This window comes from Cuculus canorus, chromosome 10, assembly GCF_017976375.1.
Source record: "Cuculus canorus isolate bCucCan1 chromosome 10, bCucCan1.pri, whole genome shotgun sequence".
Lineage (NCBI taxonomy): Eukaryota > Metazoa > Chordata > Aves > Cuculiformes > Cuculidae > Cuculus > Cuculus canorus.
The window spans coordinates 17,916,488-17,937,109 of NC_071410.1; the positions used below are offsets into that span (position 1 = coordinate 17,916,488).

General features: G+C 39.3%; 1 long non-coding RNA gene across 2 annotated transcripts in view; it reads right to left on the reverse strand.

The window, feature by feature from the left end:
• Positions 1-18,264: 18,264 nt before the first annotated feature.
• LOC128853221 (uncharacterized) overlaps positions 18,265-20,622 on the reverse strand; it is a 77,055-nt gene continuing 74,697 nt past the window's right edge. For both annotated transcript variants that reach the window (XR_008451564.1, XR_008451563.1), the window contains exon 6: positions 18,265-18,408. This is a non-coding gene — a long non-coding RNA (uncharacterized LOC128853221). The remainder of the gene's footprint in view (positions 18,409-20,622) is intronic.

A 20,622-nucleotide genomic window follows, 5' to 3' on the forward strand; every position in this document is an offset into this window, starting at 1 on the left:
TGTCTGAAGCAGTTCTTGAACACCAAATTCTAGAGAGAAAGTTTGGGGAAAGTATCCCTAAAATAGTATTCCAATATTTTTCCCTAGGCATTTGCTTTTCACTGGATTAAACAAGGTCCTCTGCTACAAGACCTCAGAAGTTATCTAGAGTAATTAATAACTCCTGTGTCAGCACCAAGACAGATAAATAACACAGAGATTCCTATGCTAGCTGTGCCACTTTCACCCTCAAGCAGGTAACGCAGCCTGCAAGATGCTTTGAGATTCAGTTCTTAGAGCTGACTGGTTGGACCAACCTTTATTAGCCTGCAAGAACCAGGCTAGACGGTTATCTGGTGGTGATTATGGAAAGACCATGGAACGTCTAGGTTGCTTTTCCAGCTTTATCCCAACAGTTACATGCTTTACAGGATAATCCAGTTAATTTCTTTAACTTTCCCATTGCAGTGAGCTTTCACCTTTGTTTTCAAGCAGTTGTGCATTAGAATAGAAAAAAGTTGCGATCATCACACATAATTGTTTTTCTGTAGTTATGAAAGCTGGCCGATATCTTTTCTCCCTGTGTTGTTCTGGATTCTTCTTTAACAGTGCTGAAAATTTAAAGCCATCTGGAAGCAGCTGTGTCTTGACCGCACACCTGTGCTTGAGCCCAAGTGGGGAAAAGTTCAATATGGATTAAACTGTAGGTGCCTGAACGTCTCATTTGTTCCAGAAATATTGCAGATTTAATATTCCCCCTCCTACCCCCTGCCCCTTCTCTCCTTGCCTGGTTTGTGCTTTTCTCAGAACATACAGATTAGAAAGACAAAGCAATTTCAGGAGAGTACAAAGCCCTTGCTGCTAGGCACACAGCAGAAGTTTCCATCAATCTCTGTTGATCCTGGACCCACACTTGCAAAGCTGTATTGATTCAGGACAAAAATAGGCCTTTGGCTGGGCGCGGTGGCTTGCCATAGATATCTGCTCATCAGCAAGCCAAAGCAAACTGTACTAACACTGAAAAAACACCATTCTGAGCAACTAGACAATGCCAAGCTTGGTAACGTCTGCAGCTGCAGGGCCCGTACAGTCCAGCACAATTAGGGAGTCTTCTCAGGATAGTATCTCTGATTATTTCCTTATCTACCCCTCGCTTTAAATTCAAGAAAATAGGAAAGCTGTGTACAGAGGACACAAAAAAACCACCTACCAACTGGTGGAAATTCAGAACAGGAGAAGTGAAACAGGTCCCTAGTGACCCTTTTTTATAACATGGCACCACTTCACTGCTTCTCATTCACTCATTTCAGTCGTCCTTGCAAGGACACACAATCCTGTAAGTACTGTCTGGAGTTAAGCAGTCTAAAATATGGGATCTCTCCCATACTTCAATCTTGTCACATCAGAGCTGCTTGCCAGAATCTAGCACTGGCTTCATGCTGTTGACTTTAGCTCAAATCCTTACCCCAAGCAGCTCTCATCTTGTTCCCACCTCTTCTTAATCAATGCACTGCCCTGCCGTTTCTCCTCCAACTTAGTGCCCAGCCAATGCCCCAGCACAGTTCTAAGCATGCTGTGTTGTTAAAGGCATTACGATTTGAACTAAACATAAACCTCAAACTACCTGCAGCAATCCATCTTTCACCATCATCTTTGAAATAAGCAGCATCTTCTCTAATGGCAAAAAATGCAGAAGCTGAGCAAAACCCAAGGCATTCTTTCAAGGAGTAAGACTATAAATGTAAAACTTCGCAACATTTCGAGGTAGATTATTGTTTTCCATCTTATGGTATATTTGATTCTTTTAATTAGTGACTGTTTAGATTTCATGAGTGTTCAACAGCTGGCACAAAATGCCGTGGGATTTTTCAGCATTAAAAAAATCTTAATGAGGAACAATTTCCTTCTAAAACCCTGGTTTCTTTATTAATCCATCAAATCGAAGCAATGTAATATCTCATTGAAAAAAATCAATTCTTTTTCTTTCAAAAAGACAAGAGAACCAAGAGTAAGTTTCAAAATGTATTGCAACTTTCAACAGAAAGTTGTGTAACCCAAAATTCACCATTTCCTTGTCTCCCATGAAAACATTTTAGCGCAGCAAGGGAATTCGGAAGGGAAAGAAAGGAGGTCAGGTATCGCTTGTCATGGAATCTGAAGTAAGCAAGAATCTTGGGTCTGGGCAGAGGTGAATACAAGGAAAAACAGGCTCTTCTTTGAAAGACAGAATGTGTCATATCAGCTTCCAAGGAAATGAGATGGGATTTCCATTCTCTGTAAACAAGAGCACTGTGTTTATTAATCCCATGCTAAAAATTGATACTGGGAGGTTATAAATGCTTCTGATTTTATACAGAAGGGGCCCAGGCCAAACACCAATGTTCTGGCCCCTCTACAAAAGACGATTGGTTAAAATCCAAAACCAGCCTTGCAAGCTGACTGTGTTCAAATGCCAGCTGTACATGAGACACCATTGAGCTCTGGGGCTGCTGGAGCAGACCAATTGCTCAGTTTCATCATCATTCCTGGCCTGACCTGAACCGAACCCGAGGACTACAGGAACAGGCATTCACAATACAGTTGGCATTCAGTTGGTGCATCTCCTTAATATCACTCTTCTTCTCCACAAGGCTGTGTTCTCAGAATGACCTGATGATACAACTCAAAGACTACATTTAATAAACTTTCACTGATCAGTCCTTCTCCAGTGTCAAGATCTCCTATGCCATATGCAGACTGAAAAAAGATTTCTTTGTAGACTTCCATACCACAAGTCTTCATTAGACCTGCACTATTTATGCTGTGAGCGCCCCATGTAACAGGGTAGAGTGCTGTAGACAACCTCATACTTAAGATGAATGTTAAAAATTAAATCCTTTTGACCTAATAGCCAAATTGGTTGAACAACATTCCAAAGCCAAACTCACTCATTCAGAGTTTCCTTCATTTCCCTTCTTGTGATGAGAACACCTATTCATGAGAACAAACCTTGGTTCAACCTTGATTTTCATAACTTTGAGTAACTTGCTCCGAAATAATTGTTATGTGAAAACAGTATCCATGTACCACTAGAAAGTTATGCAGAGCCACAAATGATTCAAGCAGATGAGGAATTCTGGCTGTTCACCGAGGACTGGATGTTAAACCAGTCAGAAGTAGCTGTGATACATTCATCACCACAGAATAGAGGCATCCTTCGATTAAGGGTATATAAGATCTTCTACAGTAGAAATTTGGTGTTAAAATATGTTATATGCATTATTTTATTCCATTCCAGTTTTGATGATTCTCCATCATGATATTGGAGTATGAAGTCTCACACCAGCACCAATAAAGCCAGCACTACTTCCAGTGTAATAACTGGGTTGTGGTAGCACTTTGAGTCTGAGTCTAGAACTGTGTCCCCAAAAGACAGACTTGTGCCACAGAAACGATCATCTAAGTACTGAAATTCCTATTTTGTATTTGTGAAGTGATTCACTTGTAATCAACTCAAATACAACTTACTCACTTAATACAAAGTGGGACTCAGCCAAGCTGCATTGCTTAATTTGCTAGAGCTTCTAAGAGACTTGTAAGAGATCTTCTAAGTGCTTGTAATCCTGCAATAGGAAGTTTCTGAGAACGACGGGATTAAGGTGAAAACCTTAAGACTGTCAAAATGCAGCAGTTGCCATTTGCTTCTAGATCTACTTGTGAAACAATTCCAGAGCCAGTACTTTAATGTTACTTACATACTGCATTTTTTCCAAAAGCCATTAGGGTCTTAGAAATCCCATAATATTTCTCCATGTCTGGAGAACTTTTGTGCCAGAAAAACATTCTGTTCATCATGCTGAGGTAGGGGAGGCTCCTCTTTAATGGGGCTGGAGACCAGTTCTCTTAAGGAAGGGCTTTTACTTCATTATTTGAAACCACTTCCTTGAGGATAAGAAGGAGAAAAATTAGCATGTAGCAGCCCAGGCAAAAAGCAAACACACCGAAACATGTGATATCAGAGCAGAAGGCAGCTTTCAGTCTGGGTTTCACAGACCACTCATTGAAAAGATGTGGGGAAAGCAGTTTGGGATAGCTTGGGCAGAAAGAAAAAAGAGCAGCCCAGTTTTATAAAGTTTACAAGATTCTGATCTAAGCGCACCTCTTCTCTCCCAGTTCCAGCATCACCTACAGCAACGTTAATTAAAAGAGTTCAAAGTTCGCTGAAACCAGTATTATTGCAGTGACATCACAGTGATATGAGGATTAACATAGTGACGTCTGATAAAGATAAAACTTGACATCTCTGTGATTATTTAACTCCAGCTACTCAAGTTGCACCATTAAATTAGATTTAGCTGCTCACTTTCCCCCCAAAAAAAATTGAAGCAGTGCAAAGAACTTGCATCAGCTGCAGAATTCACACCAAACTGTGGTGTGCTCAAGTTTAAAAAAAAAAGTAAAAATCTGCTACTTTGTTTTCCCAAATAATTTTTTTTTTCCAAATTATGCTGAAGACTCTAGAGAATCCTCTAGTTTGGATCAGCTCCCAAACTTCTAGACACTCATTTTAATTGATGCGTGATGGGTTTATTCTCCTTTTATTCACACTGCTTTTGCATCAGTTTGTGTCTCCAAATATCTTAATTTTCAAGCAACATTATGAAGAAAAGAATTTGATCCTTTAAATTCAACCTTTCTTGACTTTTCTTACATACACACATATTATATATTATCCTTGCTACTCAAGTCCAGGGTTTCACAGTAATTCACTCAAATCATGTAATGCTTGGTGGAAAATGGTTTCATCTTTCTATGCCATTTCTCAGAACTTCAAGTCAAGAGAAGACTGCTCATTCACCATCAGCTAATGACCTCAGAACTTCAATAAGCTTTTCTAAACAAGGGCTTTGAGAACAAACGGAACAGAGGGAGCTGTGGAAACTTAGAGGTTGCAGTAAATGTGTTGATTAATGAGGCACTAGATGGCACCCTCGCATTCAGCTCGTAAGAAGTTTTTACTGCCCTATCCTCACCCATAGACAGGTACCTGAATTTTATTCAGGTCAAAAATGAGGGGTTTTAATTCTGTATGTCGGAATGTATTCTAGGAAATACCATCCAATACAGTAGTGCCAGATTACAGAGAAAAGGAATTAAAACATTATTCTATTCTATATTATGATTCTTCTTAATAAGAACATTTTAGAAACGAGTAAGGAATTCCATTAATGCCAGCATTTTAAAAGGCAGTCTAGATTAGAGAAAAATACTATGTTGATGTTTCCTGTCTTCTTGCCACTAAACAGGCAAGAAAAAGTTGTATTTCTGAAAATCCATCTGAGAGGCTCTGTAAATGCTGGACAAGTGAGCAAAGCTGATGATACACAAAGATTCAGTAGTTCAAAACCAACAAGGTCTTTGTGTGTTTGGCCAAATGAATTGACACGCATCTATTTCTGGTGCTACTGGGATGCAAGGAGACACTTATCTCTAGACAGCATGCTGATAAGAAAACTCAGGCTTTGAGCAACTAAATGATAAGGTTAAAACTGCAGACAAAAATCTGTGTCAGAGGAGGAAATGATGCCACACCAGGTCAGTGACTTACCCTTGCTCCCAGCAAGTCAAACTGGTAGCAGGCAGATTCCAGTCAGGATTCATGCATCCCATTAAAGTATCCGAAATAAGGTAGCTGGCCTGTGGGTGGATCAGACCATCCTTTTCATAACTCATAGAACCAACATTCTCCTTTTCTGAAGCAGGGACAAACCAAGATGCTCTATCTCATCTCTGAAATACTGTCATGAAACCTTATTATGGCAGAGAAAGAGCAACACCAAGAAGATGAGCAAAGAATTTTAGGTATATTCTAGATCACTGAAACAATAAAGGCCCACAGCAGACATGCAGAGAATGGTTTTATTGTGATACTATGGATCACAAGACAAGTAGATAAAGAAGGGCTTAGGAAGCAGAGAAACTGGAAGAAAATAAAATCATACAAGCAACATCAAATGAGCCATGGCATTATTCAAATTAATAAAAAGCAGAGAGAGATAGGCCTTGCCCAAGTTTAAATGAGATGACTGAAATTGATTTTACAAAAAAAACACTTAAGTTACACCAGGGTACATGAGGTCAGAATTGGACCCAAGGAACCTAATCTCTCACCATATCAACAAGTTAGCAGGTGGTCAGGACAGTCCAGCTGGAGAAGGGGCTCAGATTTTCAGTGAGCTAATACTCGCTAATCTTTCACTTCTGCAGACCACGATTCAAAACTTCAAATCACAAACTAAAATTAGTCTGCTGGTTTCATTCTAGCCCCCATTTGTGCACGGCACGAAACCACCATAAAAGCGTCACAACTGGCAACCTCTCTGACAGGCCCAGTTCAGGAACAGCAGGAAATGTTGTAAGTCAGGACTGAAGCACACTGGCACAGCTGTGTATGGAATTTTATACTCTCTGCCCATGTTACGCTTGCCAGAGCCAAGTGTTTTTTTCTCCTTGACTTCTGCAAGTGCCATATTCATGCTGAAAAAAATGAAAAGAGAAAGGAAAGAAAAGAAATACAGACTGAATCATTGCAGTCACTAGAATCAACACCATACTGATTCACACTCCATACATCTGCAGTAAAGGCAGCGATATTGCACAGGGGATGAATTTGCACAGAGTTTACTCACTGTATATAGGATTTCGTTTGATTAGTTTTGGTTGGTTTTGTTTGTTGGGTTTTCTTTGTGGGTTTTTTTTTCTTTAACATAGTACCAAGCTTCTTTTATTCCCACAACAGTGGTTCACATTGCTAAATGGGTCTATAGCTTTTGAACCGGACTCAAAGTACCATAAAACCAGAATTTTCTGCCACTCGAGCAACTGTCCCAGCTTAGCTGATTAATGTCCTGACCTGGAAACACATTTGAATTTATTAACATAAAATATTCATCATTATCCAGGACAGTTCACTGAACAAACTCCAGCTACCTAAAACAGAAGCCACGTGCCAATAAGGAAAAATCACATCTAACTCAAAAGTCCGATACAAATTCATTTATTAATACAGGCAGTCGTATTCAGTAGTTCAAACCTAAAAGAACAGCTCCTGCACAATGCCCTGCACTATGCCTCATGTCCCTAAAACGGTTCAGTATTGAGATAGGTATTTTGCAAGTAAAGTTTCTCCTATGCATTGTGAAACTTTCAGCCAAAACAGGCAGTGAAAAACAAGGTCTTTGGTAACACAAAGTAATGTAAAAAATGAGCCATTTTGAGCAGTTGTGAGATCTTCAAGATAGCAATAGAGGAGCACATAAGACTAAGTTAAAAGGAAATAAGAAGGAATCAGCTGATACCAGAGCTTAATGAATTGACTTGACACTTATCAGCCATAAGTAACGACTCTGCTACATCACAGAATTGAATAAGTCTAAGTTGGGTAGAATTAACTAAAGCAGGACCTTAACTTCTGCCAGCAAAAATACAAAAGCCAGATAACAGTAGCAGCAGTAGTTGCTGTTAATCCCAGGAAACCATTTTTTCTCCTTTTGCCAAGAAAGCAAAGTTCCCCCCATAGCAATTCTCAAGCTGAGGCCAAGGTGGTGCTCAAATATAGTCGCAAGCACCTTTCTCAGAAAGTACCTGCTTCAGCTCTGCCTCTTCCTACGCATTCCAAGCCAGGAAAGAACCAAAACAATTTACTCTCCAAAGGAGGACTTTAACTTCCATGCAATAGAGTTCGTACCCAGTTAGCAATGTAAAAATGTGCACAGCCAAAACCGTCAGATTGAAAATGAAATGTTCTAAGAATTTACCCACTTATCTACAGATTAGGTTTTCTATGAAAGCTCTGCATCCCTCACCTGCACTTTATTTTGAGGATAGCTTCTGCTTAAGAAAATTTCTGTTAAATTCTGGATAAGCACAAACACCTTTCCAACCAAGTTTTGGGTCCTAACTTGCATTTTTTTTTTGTCTTTACACCACTAGACTTTGCTTCAGCTTCAAAGATCCCAAGGAAAAACAAATACAAACGAGAAAGCTGGAATTTCCCTTCCATCAATGCTTTAATACACAGCCTAGTCCTTATTAACAGGGTGCACTTCACTGGCTACTGTTGTGTCTTGCAGGCTCCACACCTCTAGAAACTCACTTCTCAGGAAAAAGAAAGCCTGAGGTAGATGATTGCAAAGCAGAAAAAGACCAATTCTATTTCCATAGCTACAAACACCAACAAATAAATAATAAATAGAATGCAAAATTGGCCACAGAACTGAGATGTTTAAGCCATGCATTTGCAACATGCTTATTTTGTTTCTATTTAATTGTCTACATTAAGTCATACTCATATAGAAAATCTTGAAATAACAGTATGTTTTCTGCAGATTGAGTGGGCTGGACCATGGAACACGATATTCTGTGGCCCTACCTAAATTAGCACAGTTAACCCTTTGTTTCTTAGAGATGTTTCCAAGTGAAAAGTCAAGAGGTTTTTTTTATTTTTCTGAAAGCAAAACTTTCAATGATAAAAATGGACAATCCCATTCTGGAAAGCTCAGTTTTAATGTCAGGTTCACGGACGTTAACAATCTTACATTGATGCAATACATGAATATGTAAAAGTGACAAAACCCCCAAGGACAGTAGCCAAGGAGTTCCACTACAATCCTAATTAGACAATAGAGTACAAATCCCATGTAGCTCTCTAGAAAAGGGCCTGCATGCGAGCGACGCTCTCAAAGTGAAAAATCAGAGACCTAGATTTTTAAAAGTATTTTTAGTGCATTCAGCAGGACCCCCTCTGCAATCGCAGCTCCCCCCTCACTCTCTAACAGTTTTAGCTAAGCAGCTTTTGGCTAATTCACACCATCCTACCTCAAATGCTTACACAGGTGTGAGCTGCTAAACCTGGCTCTTTTGCAGACAGCTGTGGCAGGAAGGAAAAAATATCCTCGGACTACAGACCTAAAGCAAAGTAGGGAAGAAAGGAAAAAATCAATTGACTTCTGCTACCAAGTAAAAACTTTACAGCTGTTTTAAAAAGGTACTGAGCTACCAATTTGCTTTTCTATCACACCACTTATTAGGCACACTCCTGGCTTCAATAACCATTTTCTGCTCCAACCATTTGTGAAATACAAAGAGGAATACAGGGCAAGGAAATCTTGTTTAATTAGAAATGCTGTTTGTTAAGCATTCAGAGGAAGTTACAGAATTGTGTGTTTTACCATAATTATATTAATCTAAAGAAAGTTTTCTTAAAATAGGATTCATTTCCCTTACATGAGTTAAACATATTGTTCATGCTAATTGCAGTTAATTCACATAATAGTGCAGCTACCATAAAATTAAAACACACATATGTGAACAAGTTAGCACAAGGTAAACTAGGTTAGGAACCTTTAGGGTACATCACCTGTGCTGTGGTAACGTCCTGTAAATGTTTTCACCCCATGGTAAATTAGAAGTAGCTGATCCTTATTCAAAGAGCTGTTGAAAGAATTTCAGTCCCTTTGCCAGCAAATCCTCTGGCTTTGAACAGATGTGGTCAGAAACTCTATGAGACCAAGTCCTGGCAGGAGCTACAAATCAAGATACTACCATTAAACAAGAAGCAAATACCAATCCTGCTTAAAGCCTATCACAGGCTTCAGTGAAAATACAATTTTGCCTGCTCTTTTTGGGTTTGTTTCTTAGAAACTTCTTATTCAATGCTTGAAGAAGTGACCTGTCCGTTCCTCCAACGTTTCTGTGGCTGCAACTCAAGAGACATTTCAGAAAACTTAAGTCTGACAGAGTGCTTTTACTCAAATTGTTTCTTTACAAACATCTTAGTGTATGGAGAACATTACCCTAGTGGCTCACGATGACCCATGGTCTGCAAGACTAGCACTGCTATAACTGCAAGCATCATGTATGTAGCTAGAAAGAAAAAGTTAAGAGCAGGTTAGGTGTGTACACAGATATGTGGATAAGGTTTCCATAGTCTCTAGGGAATTCTAACATACAATATAAACAATTACAATGAATAAAAGAGTTATCTGAATCCTCCTACATCACCCTATAAATTTTTTTGCTCATATGTGTAACATCTTGGATAACAGCAGTAGTGCTTACTGGAACTAGGAATTACTTCTGTTACTTGGGTTTGTGTCTAACATAATTAAATACGAAGTCCCTGGAACAAGCCTTCTGATAACTCAACCAGAATATTATTACCTATTATTGATCCAAGAACGGAGCTCAAATTTGGAAATTTGAGTTATTTCAGTTAGAATGGAAAATATTTGAACATTCACAGCTACAATTCCAGATTTCAAAATAAGTTTCAAATACTCTCTTTATCTTTTCTCAGAAGAAACAGTTTCAGTACTATTACGCCTCATGCCCTTTGAAACCCAACATTTTATCAAAAAAAATACAAATCAAAACATCAACCACCTAAGAATCTCCTTCACCTGAATCACTCCATTAAAGCTTTTAGTGCCTGACTACATCAGGCATTTGTATGAAGATATAAATCATAACAAAATACCAGGTCATTCATTCATTTTCAGAGCTACCCAGACTTCTTTTTAAATTCCAGAAATTCATTTTGAAAAAGTTCATGTTTTGGATGGGTCTCCAGAAAGCGCCTTTATCTGAAACCAATTAGACAGCTCAGGTATGGCACATAGATACTCCAGCCTAGTTACTCCTGCTGAATTAGTGCCATATAGAGCAAAGATCACATTACACATCCAGAGTTTTGCCCTCAATCTTGGTATTTAACTGGCCTAAGTGGTGGTAATGGTATCTCAAAACTTTGCTTTCCGAGTTCCATTTCTGTCTGTTCACCATGCTGGGAGAGGGTTGCATGCTCGTAACGCTTTGTCCTGCCTCTCTCTGTATTTGTAAAAGTTCTTGTTCTAATAACCCTTTTTTTTTCCACAGGACCTACTGATCTGCTCCCTTCCATATTGGCATCACTGATCCTTTCCCACGTTTGCACAAACAATGTATTATTTCTGTAAACCTTCACATGTGCCACAAGCCGGACTAGGATCAGGTATTAAAAGACAATGTCATGCAAAAATAACTCCCAGCTTCCATTATCCTCATTAACAATTTCTTTTAACTTCTCCAAGGAACAACTAAAACTCAGTGGCAAATTCTATGGTCTCCTGGATCTGCCTTTCCTCATCTTGCTCTGGAAGTCCAAATGCAACTGAGCAACAACACCTAGACATCCATTCCAGAAAGGCAGGTGATAAGATGGGAAGTTCTCAAGCTGCAAGATGCTCAATCAGACCTAACCAGATGGTCTCCGCCTTCTTTTGCTGGTATTTAGCTATGTTGAAATTGACGATTGACCCCAAAACTCACACCCTCTGTGTGCATTACGTGGCACAAGGATTTTCACAGAATAAATTATCATAGAATCACAGAATAGTTTGAGTTGGAAGGGACCTTAAAGATCATCCAGTTCCAACTCCCCTGCCATGGGCAGGGATATCCCACTAGATCAGGCTACTCAAGTCCCTAGGAGCCTTCTCTTCTCCAGGCTGAACAAGCCCAACTCTCTCAGCTTGTCCTCGTATAGAAGGTGCTCCAGCCCTCTGATCATCTTTGTAGCCTCCTCTGGACCCGTTCCAACTGCTCCGTATACTTCTTACATTGAGGATTCCAGAACTGGACACAGTACTCCAGACGAGGTCTCACAAAAGAGGAAGAGAGGGGCAAAATCACTTCCCTTGCCCTGCTGGCGATGCTTCTTTTGGTGCAGCCCAGGACGTGGTTGGCCTTCTGGGCTACAAGCACACATTGCTGGCTCATGTCAAGCTTCTCATCAACCAGCACCCTCAAGTCCTTTTCTGCAGGGCATTCTGCAGCATTGCTTGACTTGGGTGACTCTGTTCAGCCATTCAACAGAGTTAAGATAGAAATAAGAATCTAATACATTAAGTCAGTTCTGCATTATCTGGACTTGACCGATTTGATCTCTCCCTGATGGAAATCCCGTTATCAAAAAAGTTCAATAAATGTTCCATCCCATTCAAATTCTTTTAGTTCATTAACCCTTTGACATAGCTGATTTCTGTTGAGAAAGCACAGATCACAGAGCCTTCCTGGTCTCCTGTGTTCCACTGAACTTCTTTCCAACAGGAGGAGCACGGAACTTTCCCCGACATTTCACACCGCTGCATTGTAGCTGGTTTGCCATCCACTCAGACACAATAACAAGCACTCTTTGGTCCTTTCTGGGAAAACTTTACTCATTAGTCTACTTCTCATGAAACCTCCAAGTTTAGTCATAATACTTTCTGGAAATTTTTGAGCTTGTCAAGCGTCTCCTGATTATAATTTCTTCTTTGTGACCTAAATAAATTGGCAGACTCCAGGGTCTTAAACATTCAAATGGATCAAGACAGGAAATAGTTGATAGAGCCAAGTATCTTCATTGCACGTCCTCCCTATTTGCAAAGATCATATAAAGTTGTATATTCCTGCACGCAACAGGAATCAAAAGAGTAGTCATCTGTTCACAACTCCAGCCACTTCCTAGGTGGTATTCACTCCCAACGGCTCCTTCCTTCTCAGCTTTCTCTTCCTACCTACCAGAGCTCTTGTGACTATATCGATTGCCTCCTTTCCGCCACTTCTCATCCTCTTATTTCCTCACTTTCACCTTTAAACAACAATATTCTGCTGCCAGTATTTGCATTTCACACACAATTACTTTGCAGACCTGCATTTAGAGAGGAGGTTTCTAATGCTCTCTTCCCAGTTAGTTTCATAGGCGAGAACCCCTGCTGAAAGCCATCTGCATACACTTCAGTGTGCAGCTATTCCAGCTTTCAAGCATACTCATGTTCACTTGTCATGGCTTATCTAAATGAGTATGCTGGAATGCCACCTGAAGTCAATTACATTCCTGATCCAAGAGAATGAAGTTCTGTCTTTGAGTCTGCTCTTCTTCTGGAAAGAAGAGTGGCACTGGTTATACCAACTTGAATGCTGGCTTTTGCCACTGCAGCACTATTACACAGGAGCCAAGCCAAGCACAGAGACTACAACTTACAACAGTAAGATAAAACATGTTAACTCGTATGTCTTTCACTCACAGGAGTTTGACCAAAGGCATTGCATACCTGGCATTTCTGAAACCCATGGACACTGTTGGGTTCATTGCTCCTATGACAGTCAACAACTTGATGAAGTTTACTTGGCTTAACAAGTGTCCGAGAACTGGGTCTTTCATGAACCGTACTGTCAGGTCCCTGGCGGGGAAAACGAATACAGTCCTCCTCCCTCTGCTGTTTAGACTGAACATCATGTCCCCACATCTGGCCAGCAGCATCCCAGCAGTGCATAACTTTCTGCACTAGGCACAGCTTCACTCAATGGGAAAATTAATAAAGGAGAATAAAAATAAAACATGTTTTTTAAGTGTTTGAGAAAGTGAGCATCTCTTTAGCTGTCAGCTCAATTAGGAATTAATTTGTTGATGTTTCCACAACTACGGCTTTCCAAAGCCCACACAAGAACACATTACATGGCAGGGAGGAGTTTTGGTTTGTTTTTTTCAGATTATTTACAGTAGAGCTCAACAAATGGGAAACACGGATTGTACAAGAACTACTGCAAAATGACAACCTTTAACAATTTATTCTATAGAATATTTACCATTAATATTTTCCAGCTGAAATCTGTCCAGGTTTTCTTCTATCCAGTGTTCCATGTTTAGTTCAGAAACATTAATGATGAAAATCTAGACAGCGTTACATTCCTTGAACTATTAGATGTGCATGGATGATACTTGATTTTATATTGTCTTTGGCTTAGTTTATAGAATTTCGATTATCTGAATTATGGCTAGCATCTGCTGTCAAATGAGTAAACATTAAATCAAACTTAAGACTTCATTACAGAAAGTTTGTTTTCCTACAGACCTGGTGTACCCCGTGATGCTATCAAACACATTACTATCTGTCAAGCATCCAAAAACGAACTCAATGACTCATAAAAACAATAAATAAGACACGGTCTCTGCCCCTGAAATACCATACATTGTAAAATTAAAACAAGACCCCCACAAAGACCGAATCCTGGGGATCCAAGTTAGTCCTTCAATAGAAAGGAACGATGTGGGTTACACAATACAATAAACTACAGGGGCTTTCCTGCAAGGGAGTAAGAGCAGAACTTAAACTGCCCCCAGCTGCATTAGGCTCATAGTCCCTAAACAGGTTTTCTCCCCAGAGAAAACGTGAATTACCTTATTCAGCAATTCTGTTCACACGTTTTCACGCTATTCATATTTCTTTGGGCAGGAGATTCCAGTTTTTCCCCCACAAGTGTGTCAAATCCATGAGGTTGTCATAGGACACTCCTGCTTTAACTGGGTCCTCACTAGGTTTGTCAGATAGCAATCAATTGATATTTCCAGCAATCAGCACTAATCTCTCTTCTTGCTACGAGTTGTTCATGTATAAATAACTCAATGCAGTTGAGCTTTGAATGCTTTCGAGGAAAAAATCATAGTTCTGTGCAGCAATAACCAAAACAATCATAACAGCAGAGTGCACTCAGCAGGCATCCCTATGATTTACAATAGACCCCAATAAAATTATGTCTCATGGAGAAAGGAGAAGACTCTTACTCTACTTCACCACGTCTGGGTCTGTGTGACAGACAGCAGCTGCCACTGAGACATTTTGCAGAAGGCAGAGTGTATTTCAAGAATACACTTAAACATTCAAACACAGCTGTACACGTACATGACTGAACACATATGAAAAGAAAGATATGAGATAATGACAGAGGTTTCCATCACGCTCACTGCTTACATTTTGCCATTAGGGACTAAGCCTTTTATATTTCAGGTATCTATGTATTTGGGTTTTATTAGGAAAGTCTAGCCATACCATAAACAACGCTTCCACATTTGATTAATTCAGACTTGCTAAAACTAATATGTATAGGTATTTGGACAATACCAGACACAAAGATCCAAACCTCTCCTTTGGTTACAGTTGCCAAGGAGTACAGTGACACTGGGAATGGAGCCTGCTGGTAGTGACTTCTCTCTTAATAAATTAGACTTTCAACCACTGACAAGTACATTGTATGTTAAGTGGCTCATGGTACCATGAAGGGTATGGATAACCACTTTGAAATAGAATCAGATAAAATTTCACAGAATCATAAAGTGGTTTGGGTCAGAAGGGACCTTAATACCCACCCAGTTCCATCCCTCTGCCACAGACAGGGACACCTCCCACTGGATCAGGTTGCTTAAAGGCCCATCCAACCTGGCCTTCAACACCTCACTGAGGGATGATCCCTGGTCTGCAGCCCTTATCAGCCCAATCCATCAATTCTAACAGCTGCAAAGATGAAGCAAGGATCCCACAGAAAACTATGTTCCTTAACATCTGCAAAGTCTTCTCCTCAAAACAGGTCCATTGTGGGTACCTTGACAAGCATCAGTCACAGAAGAAAAAGAAATAGATTGAATGTGTGATGCCAAAGAGCACATATATGTATAAGGGGATGGGAAAATCCTTTGTTTAGCATTTTACAACTTTTATGGGCTCTAATTTGCAACCTTAATGTTTTCAATGTTATATTTCGAAAAAAACCACCAGAAAGTCTACCATGTGGCATCATGCTGGTGCCTGTATGAATCAGCATCAGCTACAGCCTTTACATCTACCTTAGAGACCTCCACCTTTTCAGCCAAGTGATGGCACTCAGTCATCCCTGATATACGCCACTCTGAAAGGGGGCAACGCACACTTAGAACTTGGCCAAGTATCCGTAGATTTTTTCACTGAGAAAGAAAAGATACATCTCTAACTCAAAAGAAAATATCAGCTTTCTGTTATACATCTAAACAAAGAAGAAACCGCAAGAAGACAAAAAAAAGACACAAGTGGGGAAAAAAGAAATTATCTTCCCTCCCAAGCATACTAGAAACACACTGAAGAAATGCATATTTAGCCTTTTGCACAGAACTGGCAGACCTGCTTTGGCTTGGGTTTTAAAAATAAGAAAAAAAAATCAGACTAGGATGGAAAACTTCAGCCCAAAGAGTTAATATTTGGAAATATCTTAAGCAGCAGAAAGAATCTTCTAGTGATACCTGTAGGGCAACTTAATCATAGGCAGCCGAGCCAGGTGTGCCTACAATAAAATTGCTATTCTTTTGTGATTTCACAGTCAAACAGTTACCAAAACTTGCCTACAGACACAAATCTTCCAAAATACTGTTTTCAGTATTAGGAGAAACTTATCACAAACACGACATTACATAACGTCACTTTTAAAGTAAGAAGTGTTCACGGAGTTTAAATCAAATACATGCATTTCGTTAGCAGCAATACGACTTCATAAAACTTCAGAAGCATTAATAGGTTTCCTTTCCAGACACTAACCAAACAGATTTTCCTGAATGTAGAAAGGCCCTGCATCACGCAGTACCAAATCAATGTCTCAATGCTAGTAAACAAGAATAAGAAACAAACCTGGTCAGAAGACACTGAAATCTGGATTAATAAACATTATTTTAATATATCCCTAGAAACAAAACTTTAACTCAGCCTATTGCAGTGGTATTTCTCAATAGAAGTAAAATGCAAAAGGAAAAGCATCTACATGAAAGGTGTTCAGCATCTTTTCTTTCAGATGCAACAATCATGAGGCCAGCCTAAATTATCCCAAATGACACATTATTTCAACAATCATGAGGCCAGCCTAAATTATCCCAAATGACACATTATTTCACTGGCAGTCCTCAAAATTTCTGCAGGATCAGGCGCTGCTTGTTCTCTGCTGCTGGCTGTACACTTTACACTTATGGTTTAAAGTATCCGTACAGCATGGTGAGGCTCAGTGGGCCAAATAGATGGGACAGAGCTGGTGGCATCATAAAAGTAGTCACATAAAATGTAACAAATACAAACATATACTCCTTTACGCTAAAACACAAGTGAAATACATTTATTGGCCCTTAACAGGACAATGTTTAAATCCTCCAAAGGCCACTGACTCATGCTCCCTCTTGGATACTTTCCGCAGAACCTAATCCTTTTACTGTATTTAAAGCACTAAGAAGTAAAGCTCTTTGCAGTATACCAAAGGTTTGCACTCAAGTTAGCGTGGTTCAAGGCTGAGGCCTGTATTCACTCATGAAAAAGCAAATGTACTGTAGCTACTCCAATACCCTATTGACTAAGCATTAGCAAGCATCTGGGGTGACACAGCGAGGACTTGTCACCTCACAAAGAAATGGCAGCACAGGAGGGACTGGGAAAAGGCTCTCCCTGCTTCCCAAATCCAACTCAACTTTTAGTGTTCTCATCTGCCAGTACTCAGTACAGAAGGCAACAAATGCTGTACCCTGGCAATAAGCATATCTTCAGCCAAGAGATAAACCCACGCAATAAGTAGTGTGCAAAGATTTCAAATATAAAGATACACATAAATATGTATGAAAAAAAGCCTTTGAGTCCCATATTTAAGAGTGTGCATGATTTATTACCATCAAACGAGGTGTAAAAAAGCACAGATCTTGGCTGGTTAAAGTTGAGAGCAATACTAAGTGCCCATAGACTCTGCCTGCCTTGAGAAATCAGTTCCTGCTGTAAAATAACAGACTTTAGCACATTCTGTAGAATGACATCATCCAAAATGTCCTGCCAAAAATGTTACTTTTACATTTCTTCAATAAGAAGATTTCCTTTCACCACTCTTTAGTTTATTTTTGGGGTTTTTTTTAGTTAGTCCATCGTTCAAAAATACGAAAGTTCTAAGTATTTCCAGGCCTACAGATTAGCAGATTTTAACACAAGCAAGTGACTCTGCCTTTTGAAAAAAGTTGCATATATCTGTAGCATTTTGCCTGGCTTTTTTTAGCAGACTTACATTCAGAACTGTGCTGAGCTGAAATACTACAAGTTGATGCAATTACTGTACTGAAACAACTGCTTTCCTCTTGAAAGGATAGTGAAGAATATTCCATTTTATGTGAAGAGTGAAAGTAAGCCTACTCATTCAGCGAGTTGTAGGTAACCCGCTGGAAATTAGTGAACATGAACAATAAGATAAATCAGTCAAACAAGAAAGCTTTTGCAATTTCCAGGAAGCTGTTGAAGGCTCACTGGATGACAACTGCAAGCAATGCATTCCACCCTTCCAAAGAGTGTAAACAAACAAACAAGCCGATAATTTACTTACAGAAATTGTGATTCTCTCACTGAAATATTTGAGAAGAGCTCTTCACTTTTCACTTCTGCTGAGGGTTTTGCATCTTACCTTTGTAAAGCCACAGCTGAAGAACTCAGAAGGTGTTTTTCTTCAGCAGTCATTATTCTCAGGTGTTACTGTGTCCTCCAGAAGTAAATTGTATAAAGGCAACATCCAGTTCCTCACTGCAGAGTTGTGATTTCCTGACTGTGTTTGAACCTAAGTAAGATAATTCAGTATCAGTTAATGCTGTAAAGGCTGGGATGCTCTTTGAAAATCTCAGAAGTGAGAAAAAAATCCCAACATTCAGGGTGTTCAAGCTAGGAGTATAGGTAAAGAGTTACGTATGCAACCCAATTATATTTCTTTGACTTATAGGAAAATAATTTCCTTTTTTGTAGTTCTTGTTTTTAAGTGAATGAATAGAGCTACTACTGAAATTCAGATTTTTCAGATAGGGCTGAAGTAGTCATAGTCGTAAATGTGAGGCATTTTGTATGATACAGGAAATAAGGCAACTTCAGAGAACAATCCAGAGTTATGAAAGGGAGAGAGGAGACAGTCCAATGCAATGCTCTAATGTTTTCATCCAATGCTGCAATGTCTTAAACAGCACCAAAACTGCAACAGGCCTAATTTATGTCTGTAACAGGCCCTATTTATGTCATGCATATGTGCACAATGTCTTTTAAAGACAGATTTTTGAAGGAAACAATATTCTTTAGTTATTTATCTTAGTGCTTCCACAACGATTATTTATTATAGATTGATTACATGAGGAAAAATTAGAGCAGATAATGAATGCAACTGTTTCGATTTACCCATATTTCATGTTCTCCAAGAACACATAGCAGTGCTCACACAAAAATTTAACCTTTTTAAATATTGCGATTTATTTATTTAATGTTAAAGAGTCCAGGCAAGAGTAAATTAAGAACCCCAAATTAGTACTGAATTAATTTGTCACCTATACCTACTTTTAATGTAAACCTTGGAAACTTCCACAGTTACTTTGGGTTATTAGCAAATGAAGGAGAGCCAGGTTTTAATAGACTAATTTAATAATTTGCAGCTCTTCCTTCTGAGTGTCATCCAATCACAATTACTTTCAACATGCTTCCTGTTGTCTGTCTTCAGATGACTGATAAAAGGCTGGTACCATGAAAATGGCATTCTGTTTTCTTGTGACAAGAAAAAAAAGCATGAATTCACATGATATGCAAATACAACCATCCCAGTATGGCTCAGCGAAGTGAATGGAGTCTCACATAGGCATAAAATGAGATCTTATTTGTTCTCTTAGCTCAGCAATTCCAGGCACTAGAGATCAACTTAGATTAAGTATGTTTATAAAATGGAAGGTATTTTTAATAGACAGAGAAAAAACCCACATGGCCCTATTGCACAGAGAATGGGAGATTTGATTCAGTTCTGTATATGATATAATATTTAGCAGAATTACAATTACCTTTGAGGTTACAACAACATCCTTGCATTTATAATGGCTTTACTTGCAGATTGTAGCCCTTCATCTTGACAAGGCATCACTGCAAGGTAAGATTAAAGACAAACTTTATAAAACACAATTTTGTGGCATTAACTGTAGAAAAAGAGAGGAACTTTTCTCTTCAGTACTTGTCAAGGCTCCTGTAAGAACTTTGTGCTAAATGCTCAGGTTACACATAATCCTCCAGCTGCAAGGCGACAATTAGCACCAAAACCTGTAGAAAAGCTTTCAGCTCTCAACAGGTGCCACACCATTGTGTGTAGATTTAAATCAAATCTGGCAGAGTGAAAGTCCCACCTCCTGCCACCCCTCCTCTTTGAAGCAGCTCTCATTACAGCCCCTATCAGAGCAGCTCCACTCTCATATTCCCCAAAAAGACCAAGTATGACTTTCACTCTTTTGTTTGAGCGCTTTTTTCCATTATCTTCCTTCATCTGACCAAGAGATCTGAAGGCAGGAAGTGGAATTAATTTGTTGTGTATTATGTGTTCTCTACTTCTCTCCTGACTGGTGAAAACAGGAGCAAATCCTTTGAGAGCCACATAATTACATTGACAAAAATCAGAAAGTCTTTCCCTTTCTCTAGGCAGTTACAGAAATGGCAGTCCAGTAAAACCTCAGAAGTGCATCAGTCTGTAACATTAACCTTGTCACTGCATTAACGTGTGAATTATAGATCTGAATTTCTCTGTAATATCATGCTTTATAAAATTTCCTTCTCAATCAAAACCCATAAATATTCTTTTGATTAAAAATTGTTTCTGTCCGTTAGAACACCTTCACAAGGCAGGAATGGCAGAGTGCTTCTTACCATTCCAACTTCAACACTAAGTACAGACACTGTTAGAACACTTCTCAGAAAATTCCCCTTTTTTTCCGACGTAGAGGCACGCTCTACCCAGAAGGAATATTTATGAGGAAGAATT